A 9,139-nucleotide genomic window follows, 5' to 3' on the forward strand; every position below is an offset into this window, starting at 1 on the left:
TACAAAACAAAAGTGGGCAAGACTGAAGCAAAAAGTGCAAACTAACCATGACTGAAGAGACATAACACAGCGAGCCTTTGACCCTTCATCACCCAAGTCTCACCCATTGCCTGTGATTAAAACGCTGCATATTCCTTAGCAGTGAGAAAATACCATAGATATTCCTGTAAAACGTGTCTTTTCTTCTATGAGAAGCTGATGGAGTTTTTTTTTTTATTTTGCTTGCCTAATTAGAGAAATTATAGTATTTTAGAAATCAGAAGTAAAATTGGAGCACCAGCGCTCCGAGGGGTTTTACAGATAAGCTTTGGGTCTCTCAATGCCACTTCTGAGGTAAACAATAATCTAACTGTCACGGAGGAGACTACATAACAAAGATTATGAAGCTTCAGCTGGCAAAACATAATATTGCATTGCAGAAATTACTCCACAGCGAAGCACCACATCTTAGAAGTATTTCCCATCAAATTTACTTAGTGGTCACGTGGGCTTAAACCATAAAAAACTTGCTTCAACATGTTTTGATACATCTTTTTGCAACACTGCTGCAGACAAGATGCAGCAGTGTTGCATCAATGCACAGGTTGCACTGCTTGGGTCTGCAGGGACTCCAGCTGAGGAGGCTCTTCTCAGGGGGGAGCTAACGGCTGACCTCTTAGCCAGGTCACTCTTGCAAAAGAGATCTAGAGGGTTTTTAAATAGGTTAAATAAAATAGGATTGCTGACAAAACAAGGAAAACTAATGTGAAATACAGACAAATAATAGCAAAGGAGCACTTGTGATGGAAAAAGGAATCAGAGTTATGGTAAAATTGGTAGTGCCATAAAAACTGTGGTTTTGGTTAACACTTTGCAGAAGCAGCAGCCATGCCCAACCATACATGCATCACAGCTTGCAAAGCCCCCTCTGTGGTGCGATGTTTCTACAACACAGTTCATTCTGTGAAACAGGGTTACCACAAAACACTTTTTATTGTAAAGCTTTGATCCAACGAACAATAGATCAACCTGTTTCTGAACACCTGACTCAAATTCTGACCGCTTTTTTCCTGTTACAAATGTGTGAACGATTAGAAAAAAAAACAAACCACTTCTCGACTTAGAAATCAGAACCTCATGGACCAGTTATGCTTTCATCTACTTCCTCCTTTTTGCCACCAGTTCATCTCTCATCCTTCCTTTGCCTGCACACAGCCACATAAACACAGACATGTGTGGGATATTAAAGATCTTCTCTGAGAAGGACACAGCAGATTTACTTTCACCGTGCAGCCGGGGGACGATGAATACCTAATCAGACAATCTCTTTTGTTGGTGCAGCATCCAACAATGCACCGTCCGAGTCATCAGCCTTGGAGATGGCTCTCTGCTACAGCTGATTTAAATTCACAGTCTGTTCGCATACATGTGGACCAATCATACAGTATTCAGGATGGAGAACAGAGGTATTAGCTCTTCTCATGTCCCTCTGTGTTCTGCCGGAGGCTCTCTGAGAGGCATCTCAAATATTCACCAACATCCATCAGTGCCTAAAGGGTCAAAGATGAACCCAGTCACACTGAATCCCACTCACACTCACACAGGGGCAATAAAATACACTCCTATGCACCGCACACACTCAATTAGTTTCTCTTTGTTGCTGGACTTTTCTTTAATCATGATTTTTCTATTATCTCTTTCTCTGAGGCATGCTGAAGCTGTGTGTTTCAAGCACAGCCGTAGTGTGTGAGAGTGTGTTTCTGCACCTCGAGGGCTCTGAATAGAAATGCACTCTGTGTGAGTGTTAGAGAGCGGTTAAGGTCTGAGGCTTCCTGTCGCATGTGTTTGTGCGCGGGAGGGCCTCGCAGGCTCTCATAACATGATCAAAGTAAGGTTTCACTCCAATGTCCACAATATCGCTCAAGCTTTACAACAATCCTGCTGTAAACACTGAGTGGAGGATAAGAAAGATGCTGCATGCAAACAAAACAGCTAATTACCCCTACTTAAAGCAGAGTTTAGATGTGTTTGGAGATTTCTCGCCTTAATGGAAACAAACCAGCTAATACTACAGGGCTTTACTCATTATTGTTGAAAACCACAGTTTTTTTTCTAGCTTGTTAGTTGGTGTTTTCTCACTTGGTCTCAAGTGAATCTGGCCAAGGGCGCCTGCTGGCTGCTATCACTGAACGCCTCACTCGTTACCCCGGCTCCAGGTCAAAAGAAGAAACCCTTTTAGAGCATGCAAGGATACATAAACACATAATCTGATTGCAAACTAACACCTCTAACAGGTTTTTTATGCAAAAACAGAAAGGTGTTGCATCACATATATCTGACGTTCACACTTAACATAAAGAGCAACCACAGATACGTGACAGATTGGAAGTATGGTTGCTGTTTTCACCTAAATAAATTAACAGAGCTGTTTGTGGCAGACTTCTTGTTAATCTTCAGAAAGATCAACGCTTGAACTCTGTTTGTGGCCCCCAGCTTCCGTCTTATAATGTATCAATAATGTCACTGACATGAATCCTGGTCTAAATTACGTGAACATTTTCATTTCTGTCATGTGCACAAAGAAAACAAGTGTATCTATCTGGGCTGTGTGGGTTATTTGTATAAAGCTGCAGCTCTGTACATTCTGTAGAAACTCAACAACTCCTATAGCTGATGATGGTGAATGTATTTTTTATGATGTGAAAATGTAAGAGTTTAACACCAGAGGACACAGGACTAGATTAAAGTTTTGAAATTTTGCAGAAATATAATTCAGAATGCAGGATAAGAAATACTTAGGTCTCAAATGTTGTTTGCAGGTCAAAATTGTCTTAAAAAACAATCCTGATAAAATCCAGATTCTGATCCTGCCATAACAACAACCATGATCCTCTCCCCCACATTGCCCCCTAATGAAGAACATTGTCCTTGGTCTGAAGCAGAGTTTACTGATGTTCACGCAGCATGTAACACTGCGGAAAACTGACCATTCATCATCTGGTATCAGGACACAGTTTAAGGACAGGTGAGAAATAGGGTTGCAAAATTCAGGGAAGTCAGAAACTTTTCACTGGAACTTATGGGAGTCAACTGGGAACTTATGATTAGGGAACATACAGTAAATATACCTTGGATACATATATTTTTGCATAGGTTTGGCCTTAAGAATTTCATTTAATGCAAGTTCACTAAGGACTCGTATACATGTAGCTGGGTATATTCAAAAACGTAAAAAATGTCCCCCCTAAAGCATTTTTAATAATACTTATGTCCACACGTAACCCAGAAAATCTGCCAATAAGTGCAGCTTGAGGTTTGTGTTTTTCAGATGTGAAACCTGTACCAGCCAATCAGAATTAGTCTGCTGTGACGTTTGAAAACCAAAAACTCTTTCCCTCAGCGTATACATGAAATCATAGTTTTTCCAAAATCTTCACTTTGGCCCGAGTTTATCAGAAAAAGTAATTTTTAGTGACACTAAACTGCGATTTGGTGTAGGAGACAGGCATAAAATGTTTTTGCTTGTCCTTGGCCATATAGCAGCACTTTGCTGACTGCAGGGCTATTGAGACCTTACTCCCCTCATGCGTGATGCCCACAGCACAGGATCATTAAAGGCCCCACCAGGGCTACATAAAGTGTTTGAGGGGGGGTTTTGTAAAGATTTAGAATGGTTTCAAATTTACCAAGCTAAACTTCCCATGGGAAGTCTCTGGAAATTTACCTGAAATGTTCCACTCTTTTGCAGAAACTACTTAGAGCCATCAAACAGAGAATTCATATGTTATCTTCATGTTCATTGAATATGTCAGTAAGATCTGCTGGACTTTGGTCCAGCAGATCTGGACCAAAGGTCCAGATCATTTTCACAAAATGTTTATATATAATTGTTTAAACTAAAAAAAAAAGAAAGAAAAGAAAGAAAAGTCCATAGCACTTACAAAGAACATCAAAGAAAGGCATAAAGATTGGACAAAGTTAGCAGTAAACACAGAAACTACAAACGCACAGATTTAGGTGGACTGACACAGGTGAAACTCACAAGGCTTCAGTCAAACTGGAGGGAACCACAAAGAGCAGGAAGTTAAAGTTAACCGCAAACAATAACTACAAAATACAACAGGAAACACTAAAGATTCAACCAGAAGCAGGAACGAAAACACAAGAGAGTGATAACTGTCAAATGTATAAGACAGGAATGAAGCAAAACAATTTCAAAATAAGACAGGAAGTCAAAGCAACACAAAGAAAGCACAGAACTGAACAGAAGTAACAAATAACTCTGTTTGTCTTTCAACCTTTGAATTGATACACAAGTATCCTACAGGTCCTTTAAGTTGAATCACCCTGAAAATGAAGCACAAATTCAGCAAACATCCTCAAAGTTTCAGGCTCTCTCTGCTTCTTCAGGGATGTGAAGGGTGATTCCTGCTCCCCAATTTGTGGTTTTGGGAAAACAGGAGACTGCAGCATCCTCTGCTGGTGAGCTGTAGGATTAAAACACTCCTTTCTTTGAAGTCTTCACAGCTATTCATCATTATTCAACACAATTACTGCTTCCTTCTCCTCATACATAACAAGGCTTATGGATGTACCACCTGCCCTTATACTTTCCTTCAGACTCACATCTCTGCAGAGCATGATAATGGATTCTGAGCTCAGGAATAATAAAAAAAAAAGAAAGTCCGAGAGTGACATGTCTGAGGTGTACTTAAGCTTCATACAGAGACAGGAAAAATCTTCAGGTTCACACTCCCCCCAACCTGTCTGCCAGTTTGTCACCTTTAAAAGTGTGAATTTCCTGTTTCTGTTTTTTTCTCCACACTTTCAGGGAAATTTAGCAAGTGTGAGTAGAAATAAAGGAAATGCGATGCATCAATGTGTGTCAAAGTTTTTCTGTGTAGACAGGTCATATTGTGAGCTAAATCATATTTTAGAATCAATGTTTTATATGCAAATCTAACGCTATGAAACTTTGAGTTATATTCCTTGATTGTTTAAATATTAAGCTGTTTGAATCACTTTGTCTTTTAACATTTCTGCACAAGAACTTTACTTGTAAAACAAAGCAGAAGCAGGTTTTCTTCTACTTTTCTTTTTTTCTTTCTTTTTTTTTTTTTTTTGAAGCATAAACAGGAAATTTGATGTGTCTTTTGTCTTTTACAAAATGAATCTGGTATCAGTAACCAGAGATTTCTGCAGGCATCAACTTGAGGTCTCTGCCCCTACAGTTAAAGCGTGTTGTCACTTCCCTTCATGAGAACACTCAACATCCACATGTGAAGAAATAGAGGAGAAGGTTCTTCATTTTGGAGAGTGTCTCTGCATTTAACTCTTTTATAATCTAAATAAACAAGGTGTAAACAATTATTAAGACAAATAAAAACTTTAAAAAATGTTAATTTATTAGAATATAACCTTACTTTATAACAGATGGCCTCTGAAAAAAATGTAAAAACATGTATATTATGTCTTTGAAGTGGGGAATCTTATTATTTCCATGCAGAATGTTTGTGTATTTGTTTGCAAGGTACATAAAAAAAGATTAACCACAGTCAGGGCAGTGTGATTTAAGTTCCTCTTTAATGTCTAAATGTAAGAAACTGTTGTTCAGAATCTGAAGTCACACCATGTGTAGCAACAGACACATTTCCCTGAAGTGGAGGTTGCACAAATGCATGCATGGGGCCTTCATACTTCAGCATGATAAAGTAAAATTAGATATTAGAATTATAACTTGTGTGACTATTTTATCTTTTCTCCATTCATCGTGTTAAGACGATGTCACACCGAGCTCAAGCAGCTAAAAGGCAACAAACCACTTCCTCTTCTCTGCGCCTCCCTTTACGATGACATTCAAAGGCTGATGGTACCAACAGACAGACAGTCTGTCTCTGTCAACTGGTCATCATGTTGCTCCTAAACCAAGCGGCTCTGCTCATGTTTGTATGGAGGTGTGGAGTCTTTGCAGGTAGAGTAAAGATCTGTGCTTGTTTTGCATGATTCTTTCCAGGAATTAACTTGAGAAATGTGTAGAATTGACTGACTTTTCATTCATTTTAAGTACATCATCCAGATGTCTTCAAGAACAAGCTGGTCTACAGGGGAGAGTCTGTCACGCTTGAGTGCAACAAATCTGAGGCTGATATAACTGTAATTCACTGGACCAAAGACAGAATTATTCTTACTCCAAATGGACTAAATCAGACTCCTTCAAACTTTTTTGGCAGGCTGAAACTGGACACTAACTCACCTATAAAGTTAATCATTTCTAATGCTCAGGATGACGATGCAGGACTCTACACGTGTGAAGTAACTGGACTTGGTGGCATTGTCAGTATAGAGTGGAATCTAACTGTATCTGAGAAACCCAAAGGTACGAAGAGCACAAAGCTGAGCTAATCACTTTTTCAGAGCTCTGGTTCACTTCAACCAAAGGTCATTTATTCATCTGTTTCTCTGCAGAAGAGACTTCACTTCGGTATTTTTTACCACTTGTAGTCTCATCGGTGACTGGAGTGTTTCTGTGTTGCATCATTGCAGCTATTTGTTTCTGCAGGTGAGTGATTCTCTTTGAGACCTAAGCCTTTTATGTAAATTCATTTTTCTTTCCCTTTATTTTGTTTAGTGTAGTTTTCAGTTCCAGGAGCCAAAGAGTATTTAAGTATAGAGCTACTCATATCTAGTTGTCTGCTTTTAAAACTCTGGTGCTCAATAAAAGAGGTTTCTAATCATGAAATTCATCTCTGTCTTATATGCAAAGTTAAAATGAGCAACTTTACAGTGAGTGCAGTTAAAAATAAGCTAAACAGTAGAATGATGAAAATACCTAACTAACCTGGAAATGTCTTCTGCAGCACATTTTAGTAATCCAGAGTAATCACTGTAACTGCTTCATTTCTGCAGGAAACGGAGGACCAAGACACAAAACCCAAACCTGGTCCTTTCTTCCTCAGACATGCAGGACTCTCAAGAGCAGAACAGCTCAGAAAGGAGGGCGAATAGAAATCGGAGGAGTCAGTACATGGAGAGGCTCAATTCGATCTATGACGCCTACTGAGCGGAGAGGACTTTTACATGAAGGATTAACAGGTGACGTGGACACAGCGAATGATACAGAGATCAATAATGATGGACATCAGCTCACACGCACACAGTCAGTCAGAGGAAGAGTAAGCTGGAAGGGAATTCTCTGTTTTATTTATTTTCTTGTATTTTCTTGTATATTTTTTATTGGTATGCTGTGTTGAAAACTTCCTTTTTGTCCTGCATTAAAAAAAAACCCATCAACACCAGCTGCTCCTGATTCTAACTTCACTGCATCTCATCTTTAGACAAACTCCAACTCAAACTGAACTCTAACTCAACTTTGACTCAAAACAGACTCAACATCTGAACACAGACTTCACTTCAAGTCAACTCAGACAAATTCTGACTTTATTCATATCCAGCTCCAGCTTAAACCCTGTTTAACTGAATGTAGTACGGCTGTTCTTCTCTATCTGTTTTGTGATTCACTTCAGCTTCAGTTTAGGCCACTGTCAACTTACAGTTTGAAAAAAAAACACACGTGTTCTGTATAGACTTACATTGTTTATATAGAAATGAACAGTAGCCTAACCTGTGAGAAAGGTTTCACCCCTGTTATGACTAAGTTTTTGTTGTTATGGTACCTCATTGCAGTAGTAGTGGTATTGCATCTAAAACGGAGTGCCAACCACCATAAACAGAAAAAGATCAACACAAGAATTTTCCCAGAATTATCTGGACATCCGGGTATTTTTGGCAGACTGCAGCTTGTGCTCCTTTTCACTAACTGCATAGTATGTACTGCCAGTAACACTGGTATTTTGAAAACAGACTTTTAACTAACCCAAACTCTTTGTAACTTTAAAAAAACTCACTTTCTCTCACTTTCTTACATTTAGACTCTAACCTAACTCAACCTGGACTCAAGTCCATCTTCAGTCTGGATCAGGCTCCATCATCACTGTAAAACACTTTGACTCGACTCCAGCTCAACATGAAACCCGACTCCCACTCACAAAAACTATATTCAAACTCAAATGGGGCTCATTGCAAAAAGCAAACTCTAACTTGACTTGAAATCCTCATCACACCACAACAAAAACATTCCTTTCAATTCAACTAAAATTAGACGCTCAGAGAGAAGCAAAACTTCAACTTGAGCCTAAACAGCTAAAACTGCTTCTCTTACTGCTGTGACTACATTTCACTTCTCAGAACTTTGAGAAGTTTTCACATCCTCTGGTCACACTCTGTGGTCAAGTGCTGCAGAAGTGCCTTCCCAAGGTCCAACATCGCCCATGTAGGTTGATTTTTATTACAGTCCAAAATAATAAGTTAAATAATATTTACCATTTACAGCTACAAAGCTTGAAACCCTCAATGCTAATTAGAATTAATTTTTAGATTTAGGTTTTACTTAAACTTTTGTTTGACTAAAGTAACACTTATTACTGCACCTCGAACAAAAACTAAACCACTCCCTCTTCTTATGTCTCGTTCATTGCAGATTTAAAAGGCTGATGGTTAACCATCACTCTCTTCTTCTCTGTTCGATGGTCGCCATGTTTTGCTGAGCCGCTGCACCGTTCAAAGTCTTTGCAGGTAGAGTGAGGATTTTAATTGTTGATGAATCATATTCTGACTGGTAAGACATACACATTTCCAGGTAAACTGGAAATGTGTATTTGTACTCATTGCTTTCTTTAATACTAAGGACATCACCCAGTTGTCTTTAAGAATGAGCTGGTCTACAGGGGAGAGTCTACCTCGCTTGAGTGCAACAAATCTGAGGCTTATACACCTCTAATTCATTGGACCAAAGAAAGAATTACTCTTGCTTCAGTCTTACCAGAACAAACTCCCTCAAACTTTACCTCTGGCACACTGAGACTGGACACTAACTCGCCTGTTAAGCTGATCATTTCTAATGTTCAAGGTGACGATGAAGGACTCTACACATGCAATGTAACTGGATGTGGTGTTGCCAGTTCAAAGTGGAATCTAACTGTATCTGAGAAACCCAAAGGTAGGAAGAGCATAAAGCTCAGCTTATCACTTTTTCAGGACTCTATTTCACTTCAACAAAAGGTCATTTATTCATCTGTTTCTCCGCAGAAGAGATGTTACTTTT

At 39.1% G+C, this 9,139-nt stretch overlaps 1 long non-coding RNA gene across 1 annotated transcript; it reads left to right on the plus strand.

Annotated features, from left to right (window-relative positions):
- Positions 1-6,253: 6,253 nt before the first annotated feature.
- On the plus strand, positions 6,254-7,118 carry LOC141807986 (uncharacterized). The gene is made up of 3 exons (XR_012599882.1): positions 6,254-6,355; positions 6,445-6,538; positions 6,886-7,118. It is a non-coding gene; the product is annotated as an uncharacterized LOC141807986 (long non-coding RNA).
- The last annotated feature ends 2,021 nt before the right edge of the window (positions 7,119-9,139 follow it).

This window comes from Halichoeres trimaculatus, unplaced genomic scaffold (assembly GCF_033239565.1).
Source record: "Halichoeres trimaculatus isolate MK-OKI-2021-1 unplaced genomic scaffold, fHalTri1.1 fHalTri1_scaffold_19, whole genome shotgun sequence".
In the NCBI taxonomy this organism is placed as follows: Eukaryota; Metazoa; Chordata; class Actinopteri; order Labriformes; family Labridae; genus Halichoeres; species Halichoeres trimaculatus.